At 44.8% G+C, this 24,160-nt stretch overlaps 1 long non-coding RNA gene across 1 annotated transcript in view; it reads right to left on the reverse strand.

Annotated features, from left to right (window-relative positions):
* Positions 1–895: 895 nt before the first annotated feature.
* Positions 896–24,160, reverse strand: part of LOC138258585 (uncharacterized) — a 495,375-nt gene continuing 472,110 nt past the window's right edge. The window contains exon 4 of the long non-coding RNA XR_011198434.1: positions 896–951. This is a non-coding gene — a long non-coding RNA (uncharacterized lncRNA). The remainder of the gene's footprint in view (positions 952–24,160) is intronic.

The following is a 24,160-nucleotide window of genomic DNA, read 5'->3' on the forward strand; positions in this document are numbered from 1 at the left end:
ACAAAAACCAAACTCATAAAGTAGTCATATTTTCTAACACTGAGCAAAATAACAGTGAAGAGCGGCAGGAGTTTGTTGCATATCTATTTGTAGGATAATATTTTGAGTTAGACACAAAGATAAGAATATATAAGTATTGTTATGACAAGTTAGAGGATAATCAAATGCCAGCTAGAGCTATTAATAATAGATTAGAATTGGTACCAGTGGCAAAAGAACTTGACCAATTAAATGCGTATGAATCAAGTCTAATAAGAACTGTGCATCCATTTCAAGCAATTATTCAAATGAAGCCAAAACATGGAAGCTGCCCCCAACTGAACTATAGAAAGGACTTAAATGAAGAGTTGTGTATTTACCATTAGATTTTATAAAACATGCAGACACTGTGAGTGTTGATCGAGATGCAGATTAACCACTCATTATTGTAGTAAATAGAGTGCCTACAAAAAGTAAAATTTCTGGCAAGTTAGTTGATGTAAATAATGTAAAATAGCCACCTTGGTCTGGAAAGAAAATAGTGTTTTTTACAAAAATGTTGACATTATTGGAGATGTAAATTGTATTGATGAAGAAGTACAAAAATCAAGTAGACAAATAAAAAAAGTGGATAAGCAGAAAACAGAAGAAATGTATGAGCGCTACAGTATTCATCCACTTCATTCAAAAGTTTCAGCTTGAACACACTCTTGCATAGGGAGATAAGCTAATTTGAGTGCTGTGACAGGTTGAGTTTAGCTAGTTGGTTCTCAAAGCTTAGGGGCATTGTTTGGGTTAGTCTAGGCCTTGCCACATGCAAAACAGAGTCTTGAAATCCTTCCCAGAAAGTTAGTACTTAGCAGAGTTTGATTCAGAGAGTACAAATATTGTAAAAAGAAATATGTTTGATACCTACTATTGAAGAAGAAGTCCATACCTCGAAAATATGTGTCTTAACGAAATTCTGCAGCGCTGTAGGTACAAACATAATGTTTCAGAAATCATTGATAAAGGCAAACATGGTATAGCTGATTGCAACTGTTGTTTGGTTTGGCATGCAAAAGGTAACTTGATACACCATAGGAAATTTAGTTGTGAAACTGCTGAGAAGAAATAGTTGTTTCACTTAGCACTTCTCCAGCTATTCAGACCTTGGCGCCCTGAAACATATTTGCTTGGACAGTATGACTGCTATGAAGACTCTTTCAATGCTGTAACAGACACCTTTGAGTTTTCAACATTTCCCAACTATATGAAAATGTTAAATGAAGAAATTTAACAAGAAAAAAACATTGCTACTGAGATAGCAAAGGACAGTTCACAAAGCAGCAAGATTTCCGGACCTCTCAGTCAAGATCCTCTTGGACAGTCAATTATTGAAAATGAAGCCACAGTAGTGATGAACGAGGTGGGGACATCAATGCAACAAGCAAAAAAAGAAAATGTTGACTTGGAACACTTAGTAGAATAACTCAATGATGAGCAGAAAGAAATATATATGGAAGTAAAAGGAAAAATATAGCATGGATTCCTTCACAAAACAATCAATGTAAATGTTCACGTTTTAAGCCAATTCTTTTGTATATCAGTGGACAAGCTGGCACTGGAAAAAGCTTTTTAATACAAGTTCTAACCACTTATTTACAGATGACTACAGACTCCATTTTATTGTGAGTAGTAACAGCTCTTACTGGATTAACTGCACAAAACATCAAACGAATTACCTTGCATCATCTTCTTATGCTCCCTACTGAACACATTAACAAACTGAAGTACCAGACCTTATCTGGAGAAGATTGTCACAAAGTTTCAAGAGTGTTGAAGAAATTAAAACCTTTAATCATCGATGAGTTGACCATGGTCTCAAACTTAATGCTCACCTTTGTACATTTAAGAATGCACCAGATATTGACACAGCACAGTGTACTTTTTGGAGGAAAGCATGTAATTGTTTTTGGTGATTTATTCCATTTTCCCCCTGTGAAAGGAAGCCTGTGTTTTAGATATGCATTCATGAACAACCTTGTAATTCGTTAGGAAGCATTGGAAATGTGAACATTTGGTTTAATTTCCAATGCAAAGAACTAATTAGAAACATGCGTCAAGGATCTGGTATGCAATATAGAAATATTCTGAAGGATATTAGAATAGGAATACTGTCAATAGAAGGAAACGTTGCTTGGAAACCTTACTTATAAAGAACATATTTCCTTCCAAAAAATCTGCAGCACAGCTAATGTTTCAAATCATTCAATAACAAAAATCCATTGTGTTTAATGCCTACACTTCAAGAATGTACTGCTGTCAAGGAACAATTACTACAACTAGAAAAATATCAAATATTGGAACTGACATCAACTGATAAAATGGAACATCAAGGAGTGACAATAATGTTGACTGAAAAACTATAATCAAAACTGAATTCTTTGGAGAAGTCTTTTCTAAAACTGTGAGATTAGAAAAGTGTTTATGTGTTGTAAGAACTGTAGGGTGATTTTTACAGCATAATTTAAATATTGAGAAAGGATTAGTTAATGGAGCCATGGGTAAAATTTTTGATTACATTTTGTATCTAAACAGAAATGAGTGTCAATACTTAGAAATTGAATTTGAGGGGGTGTGGTTTGGCCGGCAAAGAGAATGGCCGCCTGAGGACGGAGCTCCGCGCACCGAGTCGGATTCCAGCTTTGGCGGGAGTGACGTCTGCCTCAGGCAGCCTTCTCAGCAGCCTCCCGGAACCGCAGGACGCGCGGACCGGTGCGGCAACACTATTTATCAGCGGGGCGCAGAGGCTGTAGCAGCGGCGAACATAGAACCGCCTGAGGCCTGCAGCAGCGCGCCGAGCCGCAGCCTGTGGTGAGCGGCCCACCCGTTCGGAGGAGCGGCCGCGCACGGGATCTACATTACTAACGCACCTCGACAGTGCGGTCACAGGCACAGTTCGGGACCGGACGCCGATGGGTGTGCAAGTAAGAATTAGGGGGGTTGGAACCCCTCTCCCCCACCCCTCTACTCACATCCACTACCCACGGGCAGCACTGCAATGTACATTCTTCCCAACTTACAGCCTGACACCGAGCACTGGCTCAACAGTGCTAAGAATGGGACACATGGCACCAGGTGATTCCCTACGTATCAAGCTCACACTAAAGGGCATCACTAAGTGAATTTGATCCCCAACCACAAACATTTATGCCCTAAAAGAAGGAATCATCTCCGCACCCATCCATGATAGGAGCCCAGGAGGACACTACAAACAGAAATGATATCCCCCCTCCTGACACAATCTGCTACTCTGATCGGAGATCCACATAAAGGGCCCACCATAGCAACGGCGAGACAGGACACCATAATGGGACAACACAGATACGGAGGGGCAGGACCCGGCAACCACTAGCAATATCATCCTCCTCAAAGTAGTAGGCACCCTGGTTCAACTTGCGGGCCCCCCTCACCGTAGACACTGTCTCCTTGTTAACAGCCTCACCACCTGAAAGGGATCTGAAGGCAGATCGAGGCCTACAACGCAAAGTATTCGATAATACAGGGCATGGGGCGTAACGACATACGGGCAGCTTGAAAGGAAAGTGGGAACAGCCCCCACAGCCCGCACAGCTTCTTCAGTAGCCCATACTCCTTACCAACTCACCCTTCTTCAACCATTGTTTACGGAGATCAACCCTCTGCAACCGCTACGGCCTTGACACCTGAATCAACAGAATCCAAGGACAGCGAATGGCGCAATTCGGTCCCACCATGCGCCCACACACCAAATTATCTCCTCTAGAGACCCCCACACTCAGAGGGAGATGCCCAACGGGAAGTCTTCAGGCAAACACTCCAGACAACTTCTGTTCTCAGAGGCTATCACACAATCAAAAACCATGACGGCGCAAACGGCAACACCCTGCCCAACATCTTCGCCAACGGACCCTCCTGCACTAGAAGCCACAGAGCGTATACTACAGGAGATTGCCTCGGTGGAACGTCGTCTCGAGGCAATGGACCTAAAGATAACAGACTTAACTATAACTTCTCCTCCATCCGAGCGGACATAGTCGGCTTCAAAGAAACAGCGGACGCCCTAGATCAACGACTCACTGCCGTGGAAGACCAAGTAGCGGCATTACTGGACCAGGAAACAGAGCTACGATCCCTCCGAGCAAAGGTTACTGATCTGGAAGATCGGAGTCGCTGAGACAACATACGCTTTTTTGGTATCCCAGAACGCAAAGAGGGATCTGATATCAAGACCTTCCTCCAATCACTCCTGCCTGATCTCTTTGGTATAGAATTCTCACCACCACCAGAATTTCAGAGAGCACACAGAATCGTTCCGCCCCATAAAGCTACCTCCGATAAACCACGGCCTATCATAGCATGCTTTTTACGTCATGAGCAAGCTTGACAAGTTCTCTCTGCAGCTAAAACACAAGACCCAGTCTCCCTGGACGGTCACGAGATCAGAGTGGCTTCAGATTTTTCTAGACTGACAAATAAAAAACTAAAGGCATTCCTAGCCCTCCGACCGCAACTCAGGAACCTAGACATTAAATATGGCCTTTTTGAACCTGCACAGATGTGGATCACTCACCGTGGTAAATCCGAGGACTTCACCGAACTGGAGGACCTCAGCTCATTTCTCAATGACCTTGCTTCATACCCCATGGACATCTCATCCGGACACGAGGATCCTGACTCCTCTCAAACTGGGACCAACCCCCCTGCTGCACTCTTACGAGCCCAACCCCAACATTCTGCCTCACACAAGAGAGGCAGTATATACAAATGCCTCCCTAAACCATATGACAACCGTGAACAGGTACTACAGGCAGTAATTGATCATACCCAAGACATGGGCAGAGACAAATCCCGCTCCCCCCGAAACCGTCATTGGACGATCATCCAGGTCACTGAACACCATGAATATCCAGAGTCCCGAAGGAATGCCGGATCTGCATTCATCACCAAGCCCACCTATCTTCGGACAGCTAAGTGGCGCACCCAATTGATCTAACCTAAGACTGCATTTTCAATGGGGAGGGATCCAGGCGGTGTCTGGGCCCTTCTGCCACCCTCTTATTATGGGATAAAGTTTCATAACGGTTGTTGTCTATTGGCTAGACCACTATCAAACCAGCTCAGAGCCATAGCTGAGCTCTTGGCATGGACATATAGTAGTAATTTTAGGAGTTGTAAAGGTTATGTTGAACATGTCATTATAGATTGTATTCTTTACTTTAATGGTCTACGATCAGACCTTCTTGATATACTCTTTGCGAGGTTGAATGTACCCCTTTCCCATGAGGAACCCCTGCCACACCTACCCCTGAAGAACATTATACAACTTAGATATGGGAAAAGTTGGCTCCACGCTAACGAATCACCCCCCTCACACACGATAAATGGGGAAATTATACAGGGCACTAAGATAACAAATCCGTATAACCATATTATGTTATTAGTAGACCTATCGGTCCCTCCTAAACACAGCCCTCAGACTTCAGACCCGTGGCCAACTCTTGACGAATAGATCACCACCACTGGAGACACGAATGACAACCACTTAATCAGACTCATTCGGCAGTACCCACCTCAGACAAACACAATGATAACATTATCCACACACCATATCCCCCAACATAAGGTCCCTGCTCTCTGAGTCTCCACCTGCCCCCCCGCAGACCACAACACTATACACTTCAATTTATGGTACTCTGCGTCCTATAGCAACATACACATTAAGAACTACATATACTCACAAATATGAGAGGTACCGAATGCCCCTCCAACCCCGTTTTCCCGAGCCTAGACTCCCACATTTATAATCCCTAACGCCCCATTACATACATGACACGTAACACATACCACAAGGAGGCTTCCTGATGGCCCTTTAAAGCTACTTAAGGATCATCAACTCCCCCCCATTATACTCACATCCCATAACAATATAATTCCGGCGCACGGACCCTACAGGTTCAAACCCGCAGTTTAATAGAATTCTCGTTAGTGAGTTATTTCTCTCTACAGGTCTCTCTCCTATCCCTTTGCCCATAAACGCGCAATTCAACTCTTTACTCCCAGAGCTTCCCAACCCTTCACCTAATCGTATTGATTTTATACATCCCTCTTGGTGACCGAGGGGTCTAGACACACCTCATTCCCACCTCCTTGCAACCCCATACTCGCTGCACGTCCTGGTGAGGCTATTCTCCATCTGATACCCCCCTCCCTGTTTTCCCTCCTCATCCTCTCTCCTCTCCAATCACTAAATACAGATACACTCCACAGAGTACAGCCCACCTACAAAGCACCCAAGGGAACAACAACCCCACTCACAATCCTATCCTAGAATGTACATGGTATGACCCACTATGTCAAACGACAGAAGGTATTATCCTATCTGTGATCTAAACATGCTGATATTGACCTGTTGCAAGAAACACATCTCACCTCAGCAGAATCTGAAAAACTTCGTAGAGATTGGGTGGGCAAAGTGCTCTATAGTGGGCGGCCATCCATATCCAATGGAACACAGGGTACTGGAAGGAGATGCGGGGTAGCAATTCTCATCCGTCGCTCACTACAGTTTTGGTTGCTCAAAACATGGCACGATCCAGAAGGACGTTACGTACTCGCCAAAATCAGGGTAGGCTTCTCCACGATCTGCATAGGTTCCATATACGCCCTGACAGGCTCTAAGCGCACCTTCTTTCTCTCTCTCAACCGGCTACTTACGCAGATTGGCACCTCACAATATATATTGGGAGGAGATTGGAACATTGTACAAGATGCCATTCTTGATCGCTCAAGCGGACTCGACACAGGCAATAACACGGGCCCTCCTCTCTGATTATGGTTTACTAGACTGTTGGCGTCTACTGCACCCCTTTGACCGCCAATACACCTTTCTCTCACCGACTATTTCCTGATTGATCAGCGACTGATGCAATCGATAAGAATGTCGGATATTCTCACAGCCGCACTATCTGACCATTCCCCGGTCATAATAACATTGGAACTAGGGATGATTAGGCCCGGTCGTAAACCCTGGTGTCTCCCCAACTCCAGATATAGAACCCCAAAAAGAAAGGAACAACTCAAAGCTCATCTAAACACATACCTTAAAGATAACAAGGGCTCGGTATCCTCACCCCAACTCTTGTGGGCAGCGGCAAAGGCAACTATCAGAAGCCAGCTAATGAGAGACGCTGCCATCGCCAATGCTCAAAAGAGAGACCAACAGGCCAAACTAGAAGAAAGGATAGCCCCCGCGACCAAGGAATATACTCGAACCCCTACTTCACTTAACCCCCACTATCTAGAACAAGCTAAAATGGAGCTCAACTCACTTTACACCTCACGGGCGGAATATGCACTACAAAAGCTAAAGAGCTGGCACTATGAACACGGTGAGAAAACAAGCCGCCGACTAGCCACCCAACTACACCAAAGAGAAGTCACCCTAGCCATACCAGCGATAAATAACCGAGATAACGAACTCCTCACACACCCGCAGGCAATTGCCCTCTATACCCCAGAAACAGTAGAAGCCACTGACCATCTAGATGCTTTCCTACAAAGTGCATATATACCCTGTCTTACGGCCAAAGGTAGGGCGCTATTAGAGGGCGATATCAGTAAAGTAGAGATTCAACAGGCGATAGCCAACCTATCATATCATAAAGCCCCAGGAGAAGATGGGTTCACATCCAAATTCTGTAAATGGTCTGGGGTCGACACAGTAGAAACCCTATACGAAGCCTTCCAGGGGGCCAATCACACAGGATCCTTACATCCAATCTCCAACAAAGCCACCATCATAGTTTTACCCAAACCAGGGAGGGACCCTCTCCTTTGTGGAAGCTACCGCCCTATCTCCCTACTCAATGGAGACACAAAAATACTAGCAGCAATATTAGCAACACGGCTCAAAAAAGTTATCCCTTCCCTAATCCATCACACCCAAGTAGGCTTTGTACTGGGCCGCTCATAGAGGAACCATCTCAGTACGTTATTCCATACCATCTGGACAGCACGAGACTCACAGGAAGAGGCTCTTGCCCTCTCATTACATGCTGAGAAGGCATTTGACCGAATAGAATGGTGGTATCTCTTTGAAGTCCTAAAACACTTTGGACTGGGGACTAACTTCATCAATAGAGTACAATTACTCTATGATTCCCCGACAGCCCAGGTAAACTGTGGAGGGTTTTTGTCAGACACCTTCCCGATACACAGAGGAACCTGACAGGGCTGCCCGCTATCCCCCCTACTATTCCTATTAGCTGTAGAACCCCTAGCGGCATTAATCCGGAGCTCCAATCTAATTTCAGGAATTTCAATTCCAGGCAGATGCTCCACCATCTACCTCTATGCAGATGATATCTTGCTCACCCTCACTGACCTACCCAACTCCCTACCAGCCCTCAAACAGATATTAACGGAATTTGAACACCTCTCGGGCTACCGGATAAACTGGGATAAAAGTGAGGCTCTACCCCTATCCCCGGTAACAGTCAGCGCCTCCCTACAAGGCTTACCGGTTAAATGGAAACACTCACGTCTCCGTTACCTAGGCATTGACATAAATAGAGGCCTAGAAAAAATTGTGACAGATAACCTAGACCCCTTAATTAATAACATGAAACGAGATTTCGAGAAATGGAAACAATTGGGATTCTCCATGTGGAGTAGGGTGTAAGCGGTACGAATGGTAACCCTCCCGAGATTCCTTTATGTATTGGGTATGCTCCCCCTACATATACCACTAGCCCTACTCCGAGAGATCGACCGCTGCGTCCACGACTTCGTCTGGGGATCCATGCGCCCACGACTGCCTAGAGCCACATTACTAGCCCGGCGTGAATTCTGAGGTCTAAACCTCCCCTCAGTTGAACACTATACCTCCGCATTACATCTCTCACAGTTGACCTTATTACTTCCGAACGCACGAGACATCCAGATAATATATAAAACATGCCTGATGGACCAACGAACCACCAACCCCATAATTGGAGCCATGAGGAAAGCTTGGCGACAGGCACACCGCTCCCTGAAAATAGACCCATATTTACATGATAGAGACCCCTTATGGGGCAATAGAGGGTTTCAGATAGGGGGAAAGACTATTTACTGGAGAGACTGGTATCTAAAAGGCATCATACAGATAGACCAGCTTATCTCCGGAAACACCTAGAAGACGTTCAGAGAACTCAAATACGAATTTGATCTCCCTGAACACTACTTGTGGCGGTACCTTCAACTACGACACTGTCTAGTACAACGGCTAGGACGCTCCCCCCGATGACTTGCACACTCCCCGATACTCCAGTATCTAGAAACGTGGGGCCAACTAAAAGGAACTGTATCGGGACTACAAGCATTGCTGAACCGGCACCTCTTCTCACTACCCCTTCTCAACTCCCTTAAGACTAAATGGCAGACTCGCCTGCAGAATGACTATGATTTAGAGGACTGGGCTGACCTGATTGAGGCCAGAGATCGAGGAGCTTGTGAGGCCCGCCTAAAATTCGGTCTTTTCAAGACTCTACATGACTGGTATTGGACCTCCCAGAAACTATGCGCGGCGAGACTCCTATCCCATGCGTCCTGCTGGAGATGCCCCCACACTCATTGTGACCTAACCCACATCCTACATGACTGTCCCTCCATGCAATCCTTCAGGCTGGCGATAGGACGTACTCTTAGGGAGGTGCTACCCTTACCACCAACCCTCACACCATTTCTTATACTCTTACACGATACAGGGGAGCTACACCACCTCTCCAGTCCCCAAGGCCGATTACTACACACCGCACTGGCTATGGCAAAATTATGTATCCTCAGACATTGGCGGGCAACAGCCGTCCCTTCCCATGAAGAATGGATAGACACAATGTATCAGGCGGCCTCCCATGAGCGAATCATATACGATCTACAGGACAAAACTGACATATTTTTACAAACATTGTCACCCTTTCTTCCCAACCTGACGAACTAAGTTTGTCCTACGAGGGCCCACAACCAACTAACCTACATAAACAAAAGCTCACCACCTCTCTGGTAATTCATGCAATATTATCCTCAGCTACACTATGCCGCCCATCAAGATCCGACCGCCAGGCGGCCGCCAATGCACCCGCACTCCCGCCATGGCCATCAGGAGATCCCCGCTGGGCCGGAAACCTGGTTTCCTCCCGCCAGCCCTGCGGGGATCTCAGCCGCAACACAGGAGCCGGCTCCAAATGGAGTCGGCGGTGTTGCGGCCGTGTGACGGGTGCAGTTGCACTGTCACGCTTTTCACTGTCTGCATAGTAGACAGTGAAAAGCTGCATGGGGCCGTGTTAGGGGGCCCCTGCACTGCCCATGCCAGCGGCATGGGCAGTGCAGGGGACCCCAGGGGCCCCGCGACTCCCCATACCGCCAGCATTTTCCTGCCAGTTCAAACCGCCAGGAAAAGGCTGGCGGTAGGGTGACTCGTAATGCACTGGGCAGCGCTGCTAGCAGATTAAATCCGCCGGGACCAATGTGGTGGGAAACCGCCAGTCCCGGCGGTGCGACCGCAGCGCTTTCGCCGCAGTCGTAATACTCTGGATTTCACCGCCAGCTTGCTGGTGGTGAAATCCGCCACAACAACCCTGGCGGTCCAAGACCTCCAGGGTTGTAAGGAGGGCCTATGTCCCTCTCCCTGTCCCCTTGAAGGAGCCGTCTTAACAATGACACCCCATTGAATGCCCTCCCGCAACTTAGCATAGATGACTCGTTCCTCCAACCCCAACACGCCCCTATATCCCCCATTCCTACACCTACACCTCCATTAAACTATTACCATCGCCCTCCCCTCCTCCTAGCAACATCACCTTGCCTACCCCATAACTTTGATTGTAGTTGCATCACCCTTACCCCTCTTTCTATAATCTCACCCCCCCCCCTCGGTCATCACTATCACCACTATCATCATCACTATCATTATTAATATTATTATTCTCATTATTATTATTATTACTATTATTCGTATTATCATTCTCATTATTATTATCATCCCTCCCTTCTCAGGATTAATATCATTGTTATCCTCCCCAATATTACCATATTGATCCGAACACCCCCTGCTCATTGGATTATCCCCATCCTTCGCACTAGATTATCTCATCATCGACCTAACTTGTGCCGCAAACCACCCTCCTCCATACTAGGATAGAACAATCCACCTGTTTCCGACTAGCATCCCTCTAAAGGAGATCGTTCGAAATTATTCTCCCCACACAATTACCCTCTAAGCCTTTATAACTCCCTCTGTGCAATTATCCTTCTCTTGGTCCCCTGAATGCGTTAGAAAAGGGCTATTGCTGGGGGTAGAAACGAAAAACAATACAATGACCCACCCCCCTTGGATATACAGACTATGCTAATGAGAGATTACTAAACTATTACTGAATTCTACCGTTAGTACACTACTACTGTCATATAGCAGTACCACGGAATGGATGTACCCTACGCCCATAGTTATATCATAATTCAACAAGGTTCAAATACTCTCCTGATTTATTATATCCTGACTGTTTGTTGCTATGAGACCACTACGCTAGCAATACTGGCTCTAAACTGTAAATATTAATACTGGTCTAAACTGCTTTCTAATCTGACATGTATGTATACAGTAATCATAGATTGTAAGTATCATATACTCCCTAAAAGGTGGGATTCTGTTTGCTTTATATACTTGTTTAATGATGCAAAATAATAAAAAATTACAACACATAAAAAGAAATTAAATTTGATCTTGTTTGATCTTGTACATTTCTTGCTTGTAAAATACTTGTATGTTCACGGAATGCAGTTTCCCGTGTCTTTAGCGTATGCTGTAACAATACATAAATCTTAAGGTTTGAGTGGAGATGCAGCATTTATTAAAATTGGTACTAACATATTCAAAGAAGGTATGTCATATGTAGCATTGTCATGGGTTAGAACTTTGGTTTGTATCTCATGGAGTTTGATGATAGTAATGTAAATGCTGATCCGAGTTGTGTGATAGAGTATAACTGTTTGAGAAGCCTGTATGGTCCTCATTTAGGACAGTACCCAGTTAACGAAAAGCCTAGAATCTTACAGAAACAAAAGATTTCAAAGGATCATACTGACATTCCTGCAAAAAAGAGGAAAAAAGATGAAAGAAATATTGGAGGAAAAAAATACGAAAAATACTGAGGAAATTGTCGGTTACCATTTCTCGAACCTTTCTGAAGTCAACTGCTATGCCAATGTAGCTCTCAATGCACTTTTCTCTTTACCTCCTTCGCTTCATGTGATTAAATAGAAAAAGGATAAAAGATTGTGCTATGTACTATTTAGCTTGTTAGAATGTTTGTGTAGTGATGGAACAAAGACATGTAATGCATCTTTTATTAGAGATCTTACAGATCTGTGCACTGGATCTGTACACTTCACTTAAAACACTCAGGAAGATGCACAAGCATTCTTGATGTTCCTACTTGGTATCTTAGAAGAAGAGATGGTACCTATTGATGAGCTATTTGGACTAAGTTACACATGGCAACATGATTGTGAAAATTGTTCCTTTACTTCAAAAACAGAAATAGATTCAAAATTATTCATCTACTTAACTCTACCAGACTGTAAATCTGTCAGTTTTGAAAAATTGTTTAAAGATGCATCACAAAACAGTACCTGCTCGAAATGTAAGTCAGATCTTCTAACAACTTTGAACATAAGAAAAACTGTGATGTAGATCATTTTAGGACTACAGCGATGCAATACAGATGGAGCTAAATTGTAAATTCAAATTGCAAATGTTAAAGCTGATCAAATCTCTATTTCTGGTAAAACATATACATGTATAGCCATTATTTTTCATGAAGGAGTAAGTGTTACATCTAGGCCTTACACCATCTATGTAAAAAAATACCACTGGGTGGACAGAGTTTAATGGTGGCAACCTTACATTCAAACAGAGATTACCCTATACATTACCAAATCTGCACTTTCTCTTTTTTTAACCTAAGTTCTAAGGAGGATTACTACTGAAAAATTTAATAGTACACCTCTGGGACTTCTAATACAACAAGTCAAGACATCATAGGGCCTAACAAGGGTGATGTCTTCATAATGGTTTCCAAAGCTTCAAATCTAGTTACTCTCGCAAGGAAACAACATATATTCAAAAAGCTACAAACCAGGAGAAAGGTCTTCTGAGAAGAAAATGGAATACAGTTAAACTTCTGTTTCAAGAAAACCTGGAAAACTACAAAAATAATGGCACTACTGATATAGTCTACTCCTCTTGAATGGATTGTCAGATTTCATGGCATCATGTGACCTACCAAGGGTGATGTTTTTATATGCCTTTTTACCCACCACTATGATTCATACACATTAATTATATTATAAAACTGTAATATACATTATATTATTTAACAAGTAGAGATAAGGCAATTTGGTAAATATTTGTAGTGAATGTGATACATAGTAGTTTTAATTTGAAATAACATGCTATGTAATTATGTTTTTTTTTACAGCCCATATGACTGCCCCCCCCCCACTTTTCATTGATGATTATCTATACGCACTTCATTTAAAGTGCAAAAGTATAGAAGATAAGAACAGTGGAAAAGGGAACATGAGATGCTTAAATAACATATATAATTGCTATACAATGATATACATTTCTTGTGTTTTGTTACTAACAATAACTTTTTTATAACTGTTTGTGAAGATTTATTATATAAAATAATTTTATGAAACTTTAACTTTTATTTATCTTTGTCTCTCTTTCAACACAGATTAAAGGACATATTTTTTGCAGTAATGTAGGTAACTAATTTAATCTTGCTTCAGACCAATTGAAACACACCCTAGCTCACACATATGCATACACTGTCACACCCAGGCAAACACTGACGCATACAGTTAAACACCCAGGCACACACTGATTTATACACTGACATATGCAGGAAAATGCGTGGATATGCATACTAAGACATACTCACGCAAACACTGATGCATACACTAACATAGCCAGGTACACACTCATCCATACAATCATACACCCAAGCTCACACTGACGTATACATAATACACCCAGACAGACACTAATGCATACACTAACACACCCAGGCATACACTGTTGCATACAGTAAGCCACCAAAGCACAAACTAATGCATACACTAACACACCCAGGCCAACACTGATATAAACCCTGACATACCCAGGGACACACTGATCTATACGCTTATGCATGCAGTGTAGCAAGCTGGGTTCTGGTTACAGTACTCCCCCTTCACGTTTTGTCTGTTTTTTAGATGCAACTTTGACTGAAGCACACTGTGTTCTGGCTAACCAGGTTGCCAGTGACAGTGTTCTTTCTCACTAAACTGTACCCTTGTTTCTCTAATCAGCAAAACCTATAGCACCCTCTATTAGTCCCTAGTAAATAGTACCCGTAGTACTTAGGGCCTGCGTTACTGAAGAGGATCCCTAAGGGCTGCAGCACAAATTGTGCCACCGTGAGGGACCCTTCACCAAGCACATAACAGGCTGCCTTTGCAGGCTGCATGTCTTGGTGCAGACAAAGGTGAAAACATGACATGGCACACAGCCTGCATGCCGTGTCTTCTAACACTGCATGCAATATATGTAAGTCACCTCTCTAGCAGGGCTTGCAGCCCCAAAGCAGGGTGCATTTTATTACATGTGAGGGCATATCTGCACATGCAGATATGCCCCTCCTATGTTTTTGTAGATTCTCAGACATAATAGGTAACCAGGAAGGCATTTGAAATACATGTGCTGGCCACTGGCCACTACGGGTTTCCCAGCTACATGATGGCTTCACTGAAGTTAGGGATGTTTGGTTTTGGAGAACCTACACTGATGCCAATGTTGGATTCACCAAAACATGCACGCAGAGGGCATCTTAAGGTGCCCTCTGAAAACCTACCAACTACTAGTGTGTTAACTGACAGGTCCTGACCAGTTCAGCCACCTTAGTCATGTTTCTTTACCATCCCCTCCCCCCCTGAAAGTGAGAGCCAGTGCTCTCAGGGCCCAGAGGCAAAGACCTGCAGTGGGCAGAGATGTTAATACCTCCCGCAGGCAGGTTGGACATTCCAGGGCAGGAAGCTTTAAAGGCCTGGCCACCTTTCTAATGCGTATCGGGTCAGTGTTCCCTCAGTAGGCGGTGTCAGTTAGGTCGTCTTAAGCTTAAGGCGACCTAACTGACACCGCCTACTGAGGGAACACTGACCCAATTCTACCCTCAGTCTCTACTACCCCACACCTTTAGTGATTATATAGATTTCTCTTGGGAGGTGGTGTGGGTTAGCAACACTCCCATTACTCTCTTTTTGTGTTTTATATATACACCTTTCTAATGCGACCCAGGTCTCTCCAAATGGCAGAGATGACCAACCCCCCCTGTCCTGACCCCACTTTTGGAGGTAAGCCATGTAGGAAAATTGGGCAGATTAGGAGGTGTGCCCACTTCATGCCAGTCCCACCTCTGAGATGGATGAGCTGAAGTGGACATTACTTTTTAAATTCCTCCATCTTGGTTAGGAAGGACTTAGGCCACTAGGGTCTTGGTTATGCCCACTTCCCAATGGAAGTAGTCATAGAAAGGGTGTACTCACCCTCAAGGTGAGCAACCCAATGGCTGCCACCTAGCTCTCCCTGTAGCAACCCTATATTGAGTGTTTAAGTGGCACTCCTTAACCCTAGAACTCAGATTCTGATGACCTAAGAAGAAACGGACAAAGAAGAGATGCACCAGCAGAAGAGGTGAAGAAAGAACAGCTAACCTGGTATCAACCCCGCAGGCCTGTCTGCACTCTTCAGCAGACTCTGACACCAGAAGATGCCTCATCCTGCAGCTGAACCTCTGGAAACCTGGGAGAACTGCCTGCCTTTGAAAATGACTCAAGTCTCCCGTGAGCAGCAGACCTGCTCACCAACCAGCTCTAATGAAAGGACTCTGCAGCCCCTGGAAGCGCAAAGACCCAACACCTAAAGTCACCACTGCACCCGCCATCCACGACCCGAAGTAAAGCTGACCACTGGTGCCAGCAAGGTTCTCCAGCTGTCCAGATTCAGAAATCCATTGTAGTTTCACCCCTCCTGGACTCCCTGAAGTCGCCTGCAGCCTCTGCATGCAGGTCCCCCCTCCTGCAACTGCTGAGATGAGAGAAACCCGACACCTAAAGCAAGCACTTCACCCATCGCAGCCGACCTGACTTGAAGTGGACCCTTGGTGTGAACAACATCCCCCAGCTCTTCTGAGCTGGAGTCCACTGGGTTTCAGCCCTCCTTGACTCCACAACAACGCCTGCAGCCTCAGACCACTGGACCCCCCAACCGCGAGTGCTCTAGGACAAGGAAACCTCATGCCAAAGGACACCCCTGCATCCGTTCCCACTGGCCCCTCGTGAAGAGGACCAGTGGTATACCTATGTCCCTGAGCACCCCACATTTGCAACTTACCTGTTTGTTGTCCCTGACTGCCCCCTCCGCCATAGCCTGCAGCCTAATCCATTGAGACCAATCCCCATTGAAATACATAGGGCACCCGATGCGTACTGCACTTCTGCACCTTGCCGCTCCAGTGCTGCCTGGAGTGACTTGTTGACATGGTCCTGACCCTTGCCCAGTACTCATCTTACGTCTACAAAATTGGTCCTGTGAGTCATCCTAAAGTGCTTGATTACTGAATGTGTTTTCCTGCCATGGGCTAATACCGAAGAACTCTGAAATTGCATTTGATTTTTGAAAGTGAAAAATATTTATGCTCAAAAAGATACTTACCTTATAACAAAGTTCTTGGGTTTAAAGTAAATATAAAAGGAAGTGATATTTTTCTAAATTGGTCTCTGAGTTATTCTTTGAGTGTCTATCTCATTTATAGCCTTTTTGAGTACAACAATACTTAGCACTACTCTTTGATAAGACTAACTGCTCGCCCACCCTACCATAAATTAGAGCATTAGTCCTATCTACATTTGTCTCTGCAAACCAATTGGGGATCCACTGGACTTTCTGCATGGTGTACTTCTTTTAAGTTCAACATATAGAGATCCAGCTTCCTACATGCAGGCATGTACTAATCCAGACACTAACACATCCATGTACACACTGATGCATACACTGACACAACCAGGCAGACACTGGTATATATCCTATTATACCCATGGGATCAATCATGTATATACTGATACATACAGGCACGTACTAAGACACCCAGGTAGATACTGATGCATACAGTTACACAGCCAAGCAAACACTGACGCATAATTTTGACACAACTAGGCACACTCTCACATGTTTACCCTGACACACCCATTCACACTGATCTATACACTAAGACATTCAGGCCCATACTAATTCAGAGACTAACACACACAGACAATCACTGATACATACACTGAGAGAGCTAGGTAGACACTCATTCATGAACTCATACACCAAAGAACACCCAGACATGTCTGCTCAAATTCCCTGACCGACCCTCAAGCATACACTGAGACACCCACACAAACACTTATGCATACACTAACATAGCCAGATACATACTCATCCATACACTCATACACCCAAGAACACACTGACGTACAGACTAACACACCAGGGAATACACTAATGCATACACTGAGACATCCAGGGAAACACTGATGCATACACTGACACACCCAAGCACACTCTTATATATACCCTGAAACACACAGTATCACACTAATCTACACATTGATGCATGAAAGCACATAATAATCCAGAGACTAACATACCCAAATAGACATTGATACATACACTGACACACCCAGACAAACCCTGATGCATACACTAACATAGCAATGCACACAATCATCCACACACTTATAGACCCACGCACACACAGACATATAGGCTAACACATCCAGGCACACACTCATGCATACTGCAGTACAAAAAATGGCCCCTAAAACTACTTAGGGCAAACCCCATTAGGGTAACAAAAACAATATAAATGTACCATAGGACAATGGACCACCACTCTATTTAGCTATACAATTAATTATTTAAAAAATCCATATTTAGAGCCCAAAAATGAGCATATAGTACTATATATTCATTGGTTCATACAGACATTATGGGGGTCATTCTGACCCTGGCGGTAATTACCGCCATGGCGGAGGTCGGCGGTAGCACCGCCGACTTTCCGCTGCCCATGGGAATCCGCCATGGCGGCGCAGCTTGCTGCGCCGCCATGGGGATTCTGACAGCCCATACCGCCATCCTGTTCCTGGCGGTTCACCCGCCATGAACAGGATGGCGGTATGGGGTGTCGTGGGGCCCCTGGGGGCCCCTGCAGTGCCCATGCCAATGGCATGGGCACTGCAGGGGCCCCCGTAACAGGGCCCCACAAAGAATTTCAGTGTCTGCTTTGCAGACACTGAAATTCGCGACGGGTGCAACTGCACCCGTCGCACCTTCCCACTCCGCCGGCTCCATTCTGAGCCGGCTTCCTCGTGGGAAGGGTGTTTCCCGCTGGGCTGGCGGGCGGACTTTCAGCGGTCGCCCGCCAGCCCAGTGGGAAAGCCAGAATGACCACCGCGGTCTTTTGACCGCGGAGCGGTCTTTCGGCTGGAACCGCTTGGCGGGCAGCGACCGCCGTCCGTCGCGGTCAGAATCACCCCCTATATATATATATATATATATATATATATATATATATATATATATTTCTTTTTTGCTTTAATTATCAAAGCAATACACAAGCGAACAAGATAAGCTCCATAAAATACATTGAAATAATATTTGATCACCCCTAGAATAACCTTACATACCCACTCGTAAATACAAGTCACTCAAAGGTCATTCATTCACAATCAAGTTATTCTCATACATAAATCATCAACTTCAATGTACCTAATAGTTCAAACATAAATTCAGCTGCCCCTCAGGCAGATATCCTATAGGGCCAACTAATTGTATTTTAATACCTTATCTGCAACTACAATACATCATTCTTATCTCTGGCATGAAAAAATCATTAATAATTTTTGTTTACAGATATAGTTTCTCTTCACCAATTACATTAATGGACAATTAAGGTATTTTGGTCCCTTTTAATTAAAATACAAGTTCAATGCTTTGTTGGTCCTGTTAGTCCATAGCGCCAACATGCGTTTCGGCGTGTCTCAAGAATAGGAAAGACCTTCATCAGGGCCCTCCAACCCAACGGGGTAAAGCTGAGGGGGGAGATGATTAAAAAGACTGACATGTCCAGGATGAAATATCCCAAAAATACTCTGAAACAATAAAGAAAGTTGAAAATAGGGCTCATGCTACATGTGTTTTCTACTGTACGAACTCGAGGGTTTTAAGTATAATATTTTGACAACCACCATCACCACTTAATATACACTTCTACTCAGTGTTCACTGCAGAATAAAAGATATCAGGAGAATGAAACTAGGGAAAGATCCAGAATAGTGTAGCCCTGTGCCATTTCAAAGACTAACTCCATGAAGGCAGCTGACCAACCAGATCAACAAGGTCCACCACCCAGAAATAGAAAAAAAATAGGAGAGCCAGACGGTAAGCTACAGTGAACAGATAAAGAGTGCACCAGCATAATAATGTGCAGACAATATAACAATGATACCTTAAAATCCACTGAATGATTAAATAAGTCAGGAAGCCTTCACTGACCATAAACTCGGCAATAGAAGAGCACAAAAAGAATGCCAGAGCTCCCCTCTGAATTCTCACAATATATAAAGATAAGGAACTAGGAAGATCCACAAATGAACTGATGCAAACAAAAACATCATCCCCACATACAAGACATGTGACACACATCCTTACTAGGTAGCCCATCCATTACTTACTTATTGGTCCACAGGCAACCCTCACTTGATGAGAAAAAAAACCTTTCCAAGTCAGTAATGGAACACGTTCAAAGGAAACGGGGATCGCAAATGTAACGCTGGACCAAAATGAATAGGACCTGAAAAGAAAGCCACCACACAAATATACACATAAAGAAGCACGCAAAGCTTGAACCATAGCAAAATGTCACAAGTGACAAAAAATGTGGATGGAACCTAATAAGATAACTAAGTATGAGTTACACAATGCAGCTGAGTATGCTGTATTAACCCGGGCCCAACAGAATGACAAGGGTAAAATTATACTGTACAGTCTGTCCTTTAATCGAGGTGACATCATCTCACACGTTAAAGTTGGCAAAAGCCTTAGCTCTCCCTAAATAAAACCGTATAAAACAACAGGCTAAAGAGAGGAACCTGACTCATGCACTCAAACGTAACGGGGAAGAAGCCACTGTGGGAATATCTTACTTGATGGAAAGATAAAGGCCTATATTTATACTTTTTTAGCGCCACATTTTTGTCATGTTTTGACGCAGAAATTACGCAAACTTGCAAAATACAATTGTATGTTGTAAGTTTGTGCCGTTTTTGAGTCAAAAAGTGGTGCAAATGCGGCGCTAAAAAAGTATAAATATGGGCCAAAGTGAGCACAGCCACTGGTAAGACCTCAATAATAGTTACTCTACTTACGGCTAAAAGAGAATGCCGATAAATTCACTATCTTATAAGAGTATATCCCAGATGTACAACCGGAAGTGACGTAACACTCATGTGAGTGAAGGGTAGAGGGAATAACGGAACAGGTAGTGCCATCTTGATAGGGGTTTTACAAATAAACATTATACACACAGACAGGCAAGAATACTCTATACCAGAACACAAAAACAAAAAAAGGAACCTAGATCAGGGCATCAGCAATGCATTGTTATAAGCAGAAAAGCCTCTATGACCACACAAAAATTCAAGATTACTGCCCCATGGGGCACTACTAGTGTGGATGGAAATCGGGCCTATCGGATGGATAATAGATCCATAAAGAACAAACCCTGTCACTCCCTGGACACGTAACCAAAAGGGAGATATAAAGAATCATTCGAGCAGGTCAAAAGGAAGATCAATTTGGGATCCACCCAAAATTCATACTCAAATGATTGATTTTTCCCAGGGGATAAATTAATTTAATCCGTGTCTGCCTGTGTCTAGGGTAAATATCCAGAACACTTCTCTTTTCTTTTGGATTTTTGCCTCATCCTGTCCTTTTGTTATTTTCACCCTCTCCAGAATTATCCAGGTCAGGTCTTGTTCTGTATGTTTTATCAACTTCCAGTGCTTAACCAGTGGTGCCCCCACTCTATTATTGTGAATGGCTGATTTGTGATCTGTGAATCATACCCTAAATTCATGGTCACTCTCTCCTACATAGCCCAATCTACATGGGCAGCAGATTAAATAATCAGCATTCTCTGTCCTCAATGTAACGTGCTGGCCACTATTGCTCCTGCACAAGTCTGACATGATCCACATTTGTGGTTACCGCGAATGGGATTTTGGCCGGTGATGGATCTTTGGCAGAATCCATCATTCTTAGGTAAAACGGACTTCACCAGAAGACTCCGTAGATTGTGATTGCACTAGAAGCCACACATAGGCCTCTCCAATTGTTGTGTAGTATAATCAGTATTTAAAATTTGCCATTGCAAATTGACTATTTGCCAGATTTTGTGGTTTAGGTTTGAATGCTGTACCACAAATACAAGTTTTTCTTGGAACAGGCTCTCTCTATTGTAAAATTTGGCTTATTTGTAGGAGTCCATTACAAGGCGCCTAGCATACCCCAGTGCCATCAAAGTCTGTTGTAACCCCTCTGCATTCCTGTTAAAGTCCTGTAAGTTAGTTCAGTTTCCACGAAGACATAGGCCCTCATTATGACATTGGCAGTAAATCGCACTTCCCGCAATGCCGACTGACGCCAACATAACGCCACTGCGGCGGATAACCGCCAACCATGTTATAACACACACATACCAATCCGTCACTATACAGCCACACACACAAGTCCGCCAGCCCAAAGGTCAGTGATAAACTGGTGGTATCCAAACCCACACCGTTACGCCAACAGAACTACGCCCACAATGCTATGACCAACAGATCAACGCAGCGGACATTCAATGGTGGTAAACCATTGTCGGTACATACCGCCACGCTCAAAATGCACACACTCAAACAAAACAACACCACATTGGACAATTGAAACTACACACAATTGACACACATACACATGCAACACACACACACCCACACCACAATAAAACACACACACACATTACCCACAACCCTTTATGAAGACAAACCATTGCCAATAGAGATAGAGAGACAGCAAGAGCACCCACACAACCAGAGCCACATACCACTATCACCTGTATACCACCCACGTACCTTATGTCTCACACCCCAACACATCACCCCACACACCCCCACCCATACCACCCACACCACACTCATGGCACCACAACAACACCCCAGGTTCTCTGAGCAGGAGCCTAGGGTCATGGTGTATGAAATCATCCGGGTAGAGTCACAGCTATTTGGATCACAGGTGCAGCAGATATCCATTGCTAGGAAGATGGAGCTATGGTGGAGGATCGTGGACAGGGTCAACGCCATGGGACAGCACCCCAGAACAAGGGATGACATCAGGAAGAGGTGGAACGAAATACAGGGGAAGGTACGTGCCATTGCAGCTCGACACCAGCTCGCAGTACAGAGGACTGGCGGTAGACCCCCAACTCCTCCCCCACAACTTACAACATGGGAGGAACAAGTCTTGGCAATCATGCATCCTGAGGGCCTGGCAGGAGTAGGAGGAGGACTGGACTCTGGTAAGTCAAATCTCTATTACTATCACCCCCTACCTGCATGCCATCACATACCCCCACCTTTACCCTCACTCCCATCACTCCACCACCTCCCACATACCCCACCATCCCAAAACCAAGCCCTGCATGCAACACCAATGCATGAATACCCCTCACAGACCTGCATGGACACCTATCACCACAGCATGCACACTAGAGAGAATCACCTAGCCTACCAAATAACAACTCACACAAGGAAAAGCTGTCAGGGCAACAACAACCATGGAGTGCAACACACCCATGCACAATATCTCACACGCAGAAACAATAACACTGCATTTACATCCCCACAGGCAACCCACCCAATGTCACCTGCCCCATGTCTCTGTCCCTAGGACACGTCAATCAGCAGTGTGTCCACCAGGCCACCCCACAAGCACAGGAGGATCAGGGCCCTCGGTCAGTGGCAGTGGGCACATGGTTCAGGGGACAAAGGCACAGGACAACAGGGAAGCTAGGAGGACTGCTGTGTGACAGGGGGAGGACAGGCCCAGGTAACCGACTCTCCAGAAGGCACTCACCGTGATCCTGGGAGCATACCAACATTCCCAGGATACGCTGAGCCAGATACTGGACGAGTTGCAGGAGAACATGTGGCTGCAGGAGCGACAGTATCTGGGGATCAGGGAGGACTTGAAGGACATCAACACCACCCTGGTCTTCATTGCAGGGGTCCTGGCAGACATGGCCAACAGTATGAGGGAGGCAGTGGCACACCACCGGGCCCCTGACACTAGCCAAACCAGCGAACAGCCCTCCACCTCTGCTGCCGCTAATGGCCAGGAGGCCCGCCACAGGACCAACAGGCCACCAGCACCCCTCCCCCTGCAGAAGGAGAACCATCCCGCAAACGTTCCCTGTGATCCAGGCGGAAGCCAGAGACTATTGCCAAGACCCCGCCAGGAAATAAGACTCTCCTGATTGTCACCCTTGTGTCCCACTCTGTCACCCTTTCCACCTTGAACTGCCATTGCTTCACTTCCCATGCCCCCTTGGACAATGCACCTGTGATACAAATAGAATGGACTCTATCCTGGACTTTCCTCCATCATCATCCCAGCCCATTGCACTACCCCCTCTTCTTCTGAGCACTGCAATAAACACACTTTGATAAAATACAAGTATGGCCTATGTCAGATGTTTTCAAAAGGTATTCGTTTAACAAAGGTTCAAACATTGCAATTTAACTGTACAGTAATGTTTACATTGGAAAGACCTGTAGTTAGCTGCACTGAACATACCAGGACCAATAGTGGGACACCAGCCTCTGCAAAAAGAGGTGCCAAAGGTTAGAGTGAGTGGGCATAGAAGTAAGAATACGCAACCTGTCAGTGACAATGTCACACATCAAACTGTCAATTATATGTGTATCAACACTG

The sequence above is a fragment of the Pleurodeles waltl genome, chromosome 9, assembly GCF_031143425.1.
Source record: "Pleurodeles waltl isolate 20211129_DDA chromosome 9, aPleWal1.hap1.20221129, whole genome shotgun sequence".
Classification (NCBI taxonomy): Eukaryota; Metazoa; Chordata; class Amphibia; order Caudata; family Salamandridae; genus Pleurodeles; species Pleurodeles waltl.